Source organism: Denticeps clupeoides, chromosome 10 (assembly GCF_900700375.1).
Source record: "Denticeps clupeoides chromosome 10, fDenClu1.1, whole genome shotgun sequence".
NCBI classification, from domain to species: domain Eukaryota; kingdom Metazoa; phylum Chordata; class Actinopteri; order Clupeiformes; family Denticipitidae; genus Denticeps; species Denticeps clupeoides.
The window spans coordinates 18,735,440-18,748,206 of NC_041716.1; the positions used below are offsets into that span (position 1 = coordinate 18,735,440).

General features: G+C 42.0%; 1 protein-coding gene across 2 annotated transcripts in view; it reads left to right on the forward strand.

Moving 5' to 3' along the window:
• Positions 1 to 6,960: 6,960 nt before the first annotated feature.
• The window catches only part of lamb2l (laminin, beta 2-like), a 33,372-nt gene continuing 27,565 nt past the window's right edge, over positions 6,961 to 12,767 (forward strand). For both annotated transcript variants that reach the window (XM_028993489.1, XM_028993493.1), the window contains exon 1: positions 6,961 to 7,027. The gene's annotated coding sequence lies outside the window, so the exon portion shown is untranslated. The remainder of the gene's footprint in view (positions 7,028 to 12,767) is intronic.

Sequence of the window (12,767 nt, forward strand, 5' to 3'; positions counted from 1 at the left end):
TGAGGCTCTTTATGCTCCTTGAGCGTTACGATTCCTTATAATGGGACAGGAAAATTAGCTTAATATTCATTATTCGTATCACATTCCATCCCTAGGACATTGGGGACTGTGACGGTGTGGTGCCCTGGTCCACCAGGCAGCACCATCTCACCCATTAAATTTTAGTCTGTCTGTTACAGGATGCCCAGTCAGAGTAGAGAGGAGGTCGACCACGATTTTCCAATAAATAGTGCTTGTCTTTATTAATACTTTTAATAACCTTGTCAATATTAATACCTTATTTTCTGTCATCCAGAGACTGTTTTCATTTGTGGTCAATGTGCAGTCTTTGTACAATAAAAAAAAGTCTAAATTATGTTCCCAAGCAAATAAAAAAACGAAATAAATGTAATGTGATGTTCTTGTCTTGTATTCTTAGTACTGTGTGCTGTTAAATAACAAAATGTGGAAACAAGTAATGTGCTGTGAATACTTTCCAGATTCACTGCGAACAGCACTGCATTGCAAACCCTCATAATAATTTCCGTGTTTGTTTCCTGTTTCTTACTTCTCACACTCTCTGTTAGTCTCTCTTGCGGAACAGCTATTCATTCCTTATTATTTTTTTATGCCTGTTTCAATTGTCTGGAAAGCCAACAGATTACAGTAAAACACAGGTTAAGTCCTGTTGGCCATAACTTTGTCAATAGGTTTGTCACAGCTCAGTAAAGTCAGTTAAGTTACCTTGCCTCCTGCACTTAGCTAAAAGGTTTTTTTTTTTGTCCCTCATGGAACAAAGAAACCTCTCTACCTTTGACAAGACTCTCCAGCTAAAATGCATCCTGCTTTCCTGTATCCACTCAGAGCAATTGATTATAAAAGCAATTATATCTCTTTGTTCCCACACTGGATATTTGTGTTTGAATTGATTCCTGAGATCCAGTCAGCATGTTTCTGGAAGGAAGTCCTATGGTGGCCATTTTGGGTAGTGGTAGCCTAGCAGGTTGCCGGTTTGAATCCCAAACTGTCAAGGTGCCGTTGAGGTGCCACTGAGCAAAGCACCGTCCCCACACACTGCTCCCCGGCCGCCTGTCATGGCTGCCCACTGCTCACCAAGGGTGATGGTTAAAAGCAGAGGACACATTTCATTGTGTCACCGTGTGCTGCGCTGCAGTGTTTCACAATGACAATCACTTCACTTTCAGCTTGGCACAGGCACTGACCTGATTTATGTCATTTATGGGATGACATCCTTCACAGTTGTTCAGTATTTTTTTAGATTAGAGGTTTAGCTAATAAGATGTGTACTTATAGTCAGATCAATTTTAAGTCTATTTATTAGATGTTGTTAATTCTGTCATGTAAGTTTTCTTTTTTTATATTAATACTGCTTTTCTGTTGTTTGGTGTCTAGAGGCCCTAGAGCATCACCCTCACCAGAAAAAATGCAACATGGTAACATTTCGGCCCTGAGTGTTGGTTTAAATATGTATTTTTTACAGCCTGTGTGAGTTTTTTAGAGTGTGTGTTTAGAGCATGTGTGTGTGTGTGTGTGTGAGACTCTTTTCTCATTGGTTCCCTCTTCGTCACACATCTATTGGGATGTGGTCCTTTTCAGTGGTGGTGGCCCGTAGCTAAGCTACTATGACATACTATACGTCCAGAAGCCCCTCTGCGTCGACTTTGACACAGGGGTTACAGAAGAGTTCCCAATTACCCTCTCAGATTTTGGAGGGAACCACTACCCTTTGCTTATGTGCTGATACATTGTTCATGACATCATTTGTGAATTTTGACCTGAATTACTGGTTTTATTTGGCATTCAGGGCAGATTTGTTGTTCTGAAAGGTATGATGATCAACTTATATCCACTTATCCACCCAGTCCTTCTTCCTCTGAGGCCACTTAACCAGAACAGTGTCACCTGGAAGTTTCATTCAGTCCCAGTAGATGGTATAGGCAGATTCAAACTTGTGCTGGTCTATAACAGAAAGTGAACATGAAGTACAAAGTGCCATATGTTCCTGAAGCATTTCCTCTCACCCTTCTGACTTCTTTCGAATAATCATCAGAGCCATTAAAAGATGCTAAATGGCTTTCTTACTCTCTTTACACAACTGTTCACACACTATTCATCTCTGAAGGAAAGCCTAGTTTGGGATTAACAGAACAAGTTTAGACCTGCAGTTCAAGGGTCAATCATTAAACTGGGTTTTCATGACAATAATCCCACACAAAATCCCTACAAAACCCTTCCAGCCACCCCCCAACACACTGTGGTTGGTTGTTTGTCTTGTCCTGCATCAGGGGGAATCAGGTGCTGCTTGCAGCCCTGGCAACAGCCATGTCTTCTTTGGCGTCATGGCAACACATCTCTCAACCATGCGACTTGCCGCAGTGTGAAACCTCCATCAGACTGACCTGCATTTAACCAAAAAATCTAATTCCCACAGCACAGTCTGAGACAAGCAAGAGGGCAATAAAGAAGCAGGTAATTTTTTTCTTTTCATTTCGTCACCACAGATCTTTTGCATGGTGAGAATGGATCGACTGTGAATGTCTTGCAACTGATTAGGTGGACAGTCAGTGTAATTTATGGTGTTTTTGAAACATGTGCATGTACATTGTTTTCTCCCCATCAGATGCCACAGAGGGTAAGACCTCGGGACACACAGACCATGTTGACACATGAAGACAATGGTACAAAGAGCTCTGAAGACTATCGTCAATACCTGTACAGGTATAAAATCCTATACTACTGCAATGTTTTATGCATCAAAATTATAATTTGCATGAAATGTGTTTTCGTGGACAAATGGGACAAGAGTTAGTCTGGGTTTGATTGCTTTCGTGATTAACGTGCATGAAGGAATCTGTTTTTATTTGATCAGCTGCCCTCTTCTCTGTCTTAGGCTGTTGGGGGACGAGAAAGCCGAATACTTTCTCAACCCTGACTCCCCGGGCTCACAAGCCTCTTGTTGGTACTTGCAGATGATCGATGGCATGGGAGGTACATGAACCTAGATTGCAGGGGAAACCTGTATCCCTGTTTACTCAATACACGCCTGTCTAGACAAAATTCGATACCAGGATTAAAATGAACAAGTTGATTATGGCAGTGATTAATGTATTTTAGTGGCAACACATGATTTATCTTAACTGCTGCAGAGAATACCATGTAATTTATTAAATAACCATCCAATGGTAGTGATCTAGCAGTCAAGATTGACCCTGATGATGGTCTGTGGATGCAGCTTTAGTATGATGCGTTGCTTCAGATAGTCAGATCTGCATTCGGCATTCGGCATTAACATGTGGTAATAAAACGTCAGCTGACTACCTAAAGATATGGTCTCATCACCACAGTAACGAGAGACAACATATTCCATAGCGTTTACCTAGATTGTACCTATACACCTACAGCCAGTACTGTCTGTTTTAGACATGTGTTGGTTCTGGTGTGTCATAGATAACCTTAAAACACAGTGTTCTTCCAGAAAACATTTTGCCTGTGTGTTTACTAATGTATTTTCAGACCATGTAAGTGCAGAAGGTTATTGGGACGTCCTGAGACAGAGGTCTACATCGCTGATGTCTCACACCACAGCATTACAGTCAATGGTATGTTATTGATATGTTGCTTGCGTCATATTTTACTTTAAAAGGCACACTTTATAAACTTAAAACATAGTAATTTATTAACAGGTTGACCTCTCCACCCTTATCATTCCTTTCAATGCTTCATACCATCTCCTCTTAGCCCTTTCTGAATTAGCCCATCCTAATGATTGTTTGTACCTAAGGTCCAAATGAGCTCTTTTTATGCATGGAAAGGAATGCTTATTAAACACATCAACACCATCAGGATCATTATACTGTACAATTAGCCTAGAACACAGAAAAAAGTGAAAACTGGCTAAACATAAAAAATCTGTCACACCTAATATTTTAGCATTGGCGTAATGTAAATAAACAGGTTACAGCATGTTTGATTTACACTGTCACTGCTAAAATTTAAATTTAAATTTAGCCAGTGTTCACTATTTACAGTGTATGGAAACACTAAAAACTAACCAAACTAAACCAAGAGGAGCCTCTAAATGTGGATATCAACTCTTATTTTTCTTCCATCATAGACCATAGTTTCTTGCAGGTTGCTGGTGATGGTGATGATGGTGGTGATGATGGTGTGCCAGTAGCTTCATGAGTTGTATTTACTGTCGTAGCTGTCCTTAAATTCCCGGCTTGAGAATCCTTTGCTAAACTGAAAAATGGAAACACTGGCTAAACACTGGAATCAATCTGTCACACTTAATATTTTAGCATTGATGTAATGTAAATTAACTGAAGAACAGCAGGTTTGGTTTGTTTACCTCACGTCAATGCAATTATACTAGGTGAGACAGATAAATTTTTTTAATTTAGAAAGTGTTTTCTTGTTTCAGTTTACTTTACACTTCACATCCTGATGTTTGATGTAATGATGTAATCATAGTTTACTTCATTACCAGGAATCTATTTCTCTCAGCAGCCTACAAATACATCAGCCACAATTTGGAGTTTAATATGTTTGTCCTCATCCTCATAAATATCTCTTACTTTATTCTGGCATTATTTCCTCTCATCTTTTTCAGTTGATTGTATTGTTGCCAATGATGTTAGATTGAATAATAAGTCTATTGTTTGCTGTGGGCACCCTTGAATGTCAAAAGACCAGCACTATTCCAGAATGTTCAAATCCCAGCACTAGCCCTAAATATGACTACTGGGCGAAATGCACTTCAAAATAAAAAATGTCTGTGTAGGCTTAAAATGCACCTTCTTTACTGTTAACCAAATATCTTCATTTAATGATTTAATTTCTCATCAACTACTAAACAGCTGGAGAGATTCTGCAAGTATTGGGATGGTGACCGCGATCGAGGCCACATGCAGCACTACAGCAGAGTCCAACTCATGTTTCGCTCTGCACAGTGTCACCAAGTCCGTGCTTCTCAGCTACTGACCCAGAACCCCGTACCACTCTTCCACAATGGTGAGGGAAATGGACTCAGTATTTACCTTGCTCAGGATCAAGCTATGGTGACCGGGCAGTGTGACACTGCGGTGGAACCAAAATGACAAACTCAGCCACATTCAGCCCATTTCTTAAACTCATATATTTGCTTTGTCTTCATTACTTTGGATTTCTATACAGAAAGATGTTTCTGCCTGACCCAGGAAACAAAGTCATTACTGCTTCACTTAAGCCACAAGGAGGCAGTACATAGACATTACGTGCCATTAAATAGCACTTTTCAGGTATTACTGCTCAAATGACAGCTTTAACACCCAACTTCTTCTGTTGCAGTTGTCTGAGGTTGGATCTTTTGTGAATGAAAAAGCAAAAAAACAGGAACAAGAACAGAATAAATTGTGTTCTTTATGTAAAAGTATGCTGTGTTTCTGTTACACAGCCCATACATGTCTTCCTCTTTGTTCTTTTCTTAATCCTTTATTAAAATGCCGCTCTCTTTGTCAGGCCCTCTCTCTGTCAGAATGAATTCCTCTGTGACGAGGAAATGTGAGTTATGCCAGATCATAGCTCATGTCCACTGACCTGATTTTATCTCCAGGTCTGCATATTGTTGGTTACCAGCATCCTTACATACAAAGGAAGTAACTGCAACTTGTTTGTGTATGTATGTATGTATGTATGTATGTGTGTGTGTGTGTGTGTGTGTGTGTGTATGTGCTTGTGTGTACTACTCCTTTGGAAAGGACAGCACTCCTGTCACTTCTCCATAAAGTAAAACTCGTTACATCCAATGATTATGACTGATATTGATATTTCAAGAAACACAATACAATAGAATAACTCTGTCCATAACCCAGTCATTACATACATACAATGTACACACCAGTGTTAAAATGCCAAGTTTTGTGATGTACAAAAAGACCACAATAAATAAATAATAAAGAGAGCAGCATTTTTATAAGGGATTAAGAAAAGAACAATGAGGAAGATATGTATGGTTTGTATAACAGAAATACAGCATACACACACAACTTCTAATATGAATTATGAATTAAAAATAAACTAATCTGTTAAGATAAGCTGGTTGCATAAGTCTGCAGACCCTTAAAGTAATTATTTGTTGTAGCACCTTCTGATTTAATTGCAGCTTAGATTCTTCTTGTGTTCAGCCATGCCTGATTGACCCCAAATAAATTATTTTCTGTAGGATTTTCCTCACCTTTACTGCTACAGAAAAAGCCCTGGTTCACAGAGCATCAAAGGGATCTCATTGTTGGAATTGATCAGTCAGAAGAAGGGTAGAAAATAATTCTGAGTTCCATGGATATACCATGGAACACAGCGAAGACTGTCATTAACAGTCAATATGGGACAACAATGATTAGGCCAAGAACTGGATATCCCCCAAAACGGAAAGGACCATAGCAAAAAGCGGAGGATGCCAAGAAACCTACAGCTACACTGATGAAGCTAAGGGATAGGTACATGACAACAATCCACCATATTCTCCACATGTATGGACTATGGAATAGGGTTGCAAGATGGAAAAACACCAGGCACGCCCAGAATGAGCAAAAATCAAAAAAAGCAAAAAATCAAAAGCATGTGGGGAAAAATGTGTTATTCTGATTAGAACGAGGTACATGGTGCAAGAACTGCACAGCACACCCACAGTGAAGCATTGTGATGACATTATCATGCTTTGGGGTTATAATTGAAGTTTTTTTTTTTTTTAATACCTTTGGTCCAAAACCGTGTACTGTAAAGCTGTAGATGAATTTCACCTTTTAACACAACAATGACCTGAAGCATACGTCCGAATCAACAACAAAAAAAAGTGTTTTCCTGAGGAAATCCAGAAAATCTAATATGAGGGGGGGCCTCACCAAGACTGCCAAGTCAAAATGTCCCATGCTGACTGTCACTCCCCCAGCCCCACCTGCCTTCAGATCACAGTCACTGTGTAGGGACTCAGCTTTATCTTTAACGTGGCACTGAGTGACTAGACTACACGCTGAAGACTGAACGCTGTGTAAGTAAAAAGGCGCTTTAACAAAGTTTTAGTTTGGGTCTGTGCACGCCAGCATTTTGCATTTTTCTCTAACAGATTTTTTAAATTAAATTTCGCAGGTTCCAGATCATATAAAGGTAGTCGCATCATTATTATCGTGGTAACAGGGGTGCGCGCACTTTCTGTGCCCGCAGTGCAGCACACATTCCTGGCGTGGATATCAGTGAGATATGAAAAGGTTTGAAAGACTCGCGCGTTCTGTTTTCTGCTCCGACCGGAGGGCAGAAAAAAAAATAAAAGCCCTCCACACTCGCCGGCTCCTCGTCTCCCCGCCTCCATTCCACCTGCGTGCAGACCGGCGGAAGCGGCGGCGGCGGCGGCGGAGAGGCGCGAGCTCCGCGTCTGGCTGTTAAAGAGCTGCGCGCGCGGACAGCAGGTGACCTTTAACCCGCTTTCACCCCTGACCCGGCAACGTCACCCGACGCGCGTTATTTACGTCGGCTGAGCTTATTAGTCTGTGTCGCTGTACTAATTCCAAATTTTTCGGACCTCCAGGTCGTTTTTGCTTGCTGTGTTCTGACTGCCCCCCCCCCCACCTTGCTGTCATTATGTGTCAAAATCTCAGTCCGGGTGACGTATGTCACACGAAGGCGCTATTACTGTTACTGTAGGTGTAACTATGTACAGTAAGTTTGGACACACCTTCTCATTCAATGTGTTTTCTTTATTTTCATGACCAGTTACGTTGGTAGATTCTCACTGAAGGCATCAAAACTATGAATGACACATGTGGAGTTATGTACTTAACAAAAAGTGGAGACCTGAACCCAATCGCGATGGTTTGGGGTGAGCAAAGGGGCCAACAAGTGCTAAACACCTCTGGGAACTCCTTCAAGACTGTTGGAAAACCATTTCAGGTGACGACCTCAGAGCAAAGTAATCAGAGCAAAGGGCGGCTATTTTGAAGAAACTAGAATATAAAACATGTTTTCAATTATTTCACCTTTTTTTGTCAAGATTAGATTAGATTTAGATTCAACTTTATTGTCATTACACATGTACAAGTACAGGGCAACGAAATGCAGTTTAGGTCTAAGCAGCAAGTGCAGGATAAAGGTCAAATAAGTTATGTGTATACATAAGGTGATATGTACAGGAGATGGATAAATATAAAAAAAAGTGTACAGTCAGAATTCTATGTACAATACACAAGTAAGTACATAACGCTACATGTGTTCATTCATAGTTTTGATGCCTTCAGTGAGAATGGTCATGAAAATAAAGAAAACACATTGAATGAGAAGGTGTGTCCAAACTTTTGTCCTGTACTGTATGTCTATGGTTGTTATACAGGAGCAGTGGAGCGAGTAATCAAGTCTTTAAAAGTCATGAGCCCAAACGTACGAAGCCATCATCCTGTCCTCAGTTCAGTCTCTCTGCGAGCCGGCGACATCACCTGCATCACTAGGTCCTTTCTGCACTGTGTCATTGGTCAGCTGGGGACACGGGTCCCCACATTCCACAGGATTAGGGGTCATAAAGCTTGGTGGAATGAGCACTGAGAAAGAGGTCAGGTACTCTCCCGGATAAAAAAAAAAACTCACTCGGCTGACACGGTACCATTCTCCCTCTCTCTCTCTCTCTCTCTCTCTCTCTCCCTCTCTCACTCTCTGTGCTGTTATTTTAATCAGCTTGTTTTTGACCTTTGATCTCTTCATCACCGCAAGTTGTAAAAGTTAAAGGGCGCCGTAACATTCACTACTCGTCGGCACTCACTGCACAGAATAACTGATCTGTCCTGAGCAATAATGTGATTAATGTCAGCTCATTTATTAGGAAACTGTTCCAGTGAAAACCAGGAAGATTACGGACCGCCCGTGTGAGAAATGTCACCCTATCCTTACTGTCTGCTTTTCATTTTTGGTCCCACTGGGAACAAGGCCTCTGGAGTTTTTTTTAAGTTATGCTACAGAACTCAAAATGCACTGGTGGAACATGGATCTGTCTACACAGGACCAGTCAAAGTTTTTTTCACTCGGTTACGTGTTGTAGTGGCCACATTGAGACTATTTTAACCCATTAAATTAAAATATCGGCATGCCAAGGCAACACAATCAATCAAACCTGTTTTACATGAGCAAAATTAGAAAAAAAAAAAGCACATTGCTCTGTAATCATTGCTGCTAACCCTGTTACGTTTTACATCAAAGGCTTCAAGCTAAAAGTTCTCTTTGTTGTTTAAATCATGCAGTTGAAACCATTTAGATGTAATTACACAGTTGCCAAATTCTGATTGGCCCATCAGCCACACCATTCTACTGCGGTCAGGGGAAGTGAATAGTACTGATTATCTGGTGGAGGTTTTCAGTGTATTTCAAAGTGCATGGGGCGTGTTTTCTAATGTCACATAATGTCACACTTTCATGCCAATCAGAATGCTTGAACTGAAAGATCAATCTGCACGAGAGTCAGGAGGGATGCTGCACGCTACCTGGGCATGTGACAGGAGGAGGTTTAAATCATCCATATTAGGAAGTATGGCGCATCAGAGCTGTTGGTTGCCACAATGGGCTCCTCATAGCGCCGCAAACTAACCTGGGGTGTCACTTGTACCTTCTGGCCATCACTCTACACCTTTGTTACCTATTTGACTCGTTCTTACTAGTTCACTGTTTTTAGCGCTGTCTTCCTTCTTTGTTGTCTACAAGTTTTATTTGACGTTACTCTTGTTACTCTTGCACGGCCTGTCTTGCACTTCCTGTGTCCCACCTTCTTGCTTTTCATGTAACCTAGTTTGTGAATGTCGCACAAGTGAACTATGTCGTCCTGTAACCTTGTCTAAATGTTACACTGTTTGGTTTCACCATGTACTGTCCAACCTGTCTGTAGCTGAAATTCGACTAAAACTCAACTTAAACCTGAATTACACACCAAGAAAAAGTGCTGGTTGTCCAGTTAGTTGCTTTTTTCCATCATGTTTCAGAAGGTGGACAAATGGTCGCAATTAAGGATTGAGTTTTTTGACGTAGGAACGTCAGTCTGTAGATTATTTATTATTTCATGGATACATGCTGAATGATGTCTTTATTTACGCAATTCCCTTTATTTCTCTTCGTAAGAGCTTCGCATTTAATGGTTAAAGATGTTTTTCTGCGTCATTTTCTGTTTCACTCTGAACAGGAAGGTCTGTAGGCTGTATAAAGGGCCGCTGGTGTGTTCAGGTGTAATGTTTCTGTCTGGTCTTGCCCTGCGGGAGGGTGAGAGTAGGTGAGCTTGCCGCTGCCGAGAGTTCAGGTGTGTCAGAGGGCCGGGTTAAACATTTATTTCCGTGCTTAAATGGAGGCGCACAAACAGGGGCCTGAGTCTGGTGTAACTGTCCCACAAACACGTGTTTTCTTCATTATTATACCAATAGGATTCACTTCAGAGCAGCAGCCTTGGTGCAGGTCTGAATAACTTTTACAGTGTTTCTCCAGCCAGTGAACTTAGAACGTTGCTACAGTGTGATGTGGAAACAGGCGTTTCCTTCGTGACCCATTTCATGGCCCACGTTTGATGTTGACTGTTATCAATGACTTCAGTCTCTGTCATGGCTCTGTCCTGTTATGAGCTGATCTCAGCGAACAAGGTGACTTGTGTTGTAGATGGTGTCTGTACACGCCTGCTTAACAAGATTAATCTAGATAATAGTGGGTGGTAGTAGCCTAGGGGGTAACACACTCGCCTACAAACCAGAAGACCCAGGTTCAAATCCCACTTACTAACAACGTGTCCCTGAGCAAGACACTTAACCCTGAGTGTCTCCAGGGGGGACTGTCCCTGTAACTACTGATTGTAAGTCGCTCTGGATAAGGGCATCTGATAAATGCTGTAAATGTAAATGTAAAGTGCTTTAGAGATGTCCCATGGCCAGATTTTTGCAGCATTAGCATTTGAATTTATCTGTCAACCCAGGCCACCCAACTACTGGTTCAGTCCTTAGTAATCTCACGACTGGACTACTGTAACTCCCTTCTAGCTGGTCTACCACTATGTACCATCCGACCTTTACAACTAATACAAAATGCAGCAGCACGACTGATCATTAACCTTCCCAAATTCTCCCACACCACCCCTTTGCTACGCTCCCTCCACTGGCTCCCAGTAGCTGCACGCATCAGGTTCAAAATACTGATGCTGGCCTACAAAGCCAAACATGGAGTAGCACCATCCTACCTCACAGCCCTTATTACACCTCGCACTGCACCTCGTATACTCCGAGCCTCCAGTACTGCTCGCCTGGTCCCTCCATCTCTGAAGGTAAAAGGAAGACATTCATCTAGACTCTTCTCCGTCTTGGCCCCTCGGTGGTGGAATGAACTTCCCCTCGAGGTCAGAACAGCTCAGTAACTGAGCACCTTCAAACGACAGCTCAAGACCTTCCTCTTTAAAGAATATTTAGATTAAATTGTAATTTTCTTGTTGTCGAACTTTGTGTACAGAATCTACAACAGAGTGAATAAAATAGATGTATTCATAGTTGGGGTCCTAGTGAACTGGAATTGATCTCCTCATTGATGGTAACTTAAGCACGTTGTAAGTCGCTCTGGATAAGGGCGTCTGCCAAATGCCGTAAATGTAAATGTAAATTTGAAGATTGTCACTAAGTCAAATAAGTCTGTCTTCAGGATTCTGAATAACAGCTCTGACATCACTTTCTACATGGACCCCCCTCCAGGTGAAGTGAAGCATCCGTCTTCTCCCTCCCTGCCCCAGTTTTGTCTGTTCTTTACAATCCTAAAAACCTCTGTTCTCCTCTGTACACATCTCAGGACCGTGGCCACTAGGAAGGCCAACATGCACATAGATCTAATTCAAGCATTCTTATTAGCAACCTAATAAATCTGACATGCTATCTGATTCAGTGTAGATAAAATATCCCCACAGAAGTGCACAACAAAATGTGTCCTCTGCTTTTAACCATCACCCTTAGTGAGCAGTGGGCAGCCATGAAAGGCACAGTGTGTGGGGACGGTTCCTTGCTCAATGGCACCTTGGCAGTTTGGGAGTCGGTTAGTTGGGGGCAGTGGTGACCTAGTGGGTAAGGAATGGGACCTGTAATCAGAAGGTTGCCGGTTCGAATCCTGAGCCCTGGGCGCCTTTCATGGTCTGTGCACCATTGCTGTGCTTCACAATGACAATCACTTCACTTTAAGAAGTTGAATTGTATGCAACTATTTTAAATGTGAAGAAAGAAAACATTTCCCACATGCTACTTCATGACAGGGAAGGGGTTTTGCCGTCATGACTGAAGTGTGTGTCGTTGTATCTCCAGCATGGTGTCAGTGTGTGGAGAGGGGTGTGGTAACAGACACCCTCCTCTCTGGAAGCAGGACAGCCCTGTAGTTATGAGTAATTCCAGCTCATTCATGGTATTCCGGTCTCGGACGGGGTCCTGTGATGGCTCCTGTGATGGGGGTTTAGCTTTCACCAGCCCCATTCCCAGAGAAAGCACACAGGAATGGAATTTTAATTCACATGCACACTCTGAAAGGCAGGTAATCTGTCATCTAGTCCAGCCAGAACAGGTGATCTGCAGAGGACTCGGCCAGTAATTGCGGGTTCCGTCTGGGGGCCCTGCTAGGCGTTCTACTCTATGGCCTTCTCTTTGGTTAAGAGCCAGATGACAAAAATGCAACTGATCCAAAGTTGTGGTCAGGCATTGGTTTTTGAGGTCAAATGGGATTTTGATCCCCGTTTCCCCTCTGTGCTGCCAATTGTT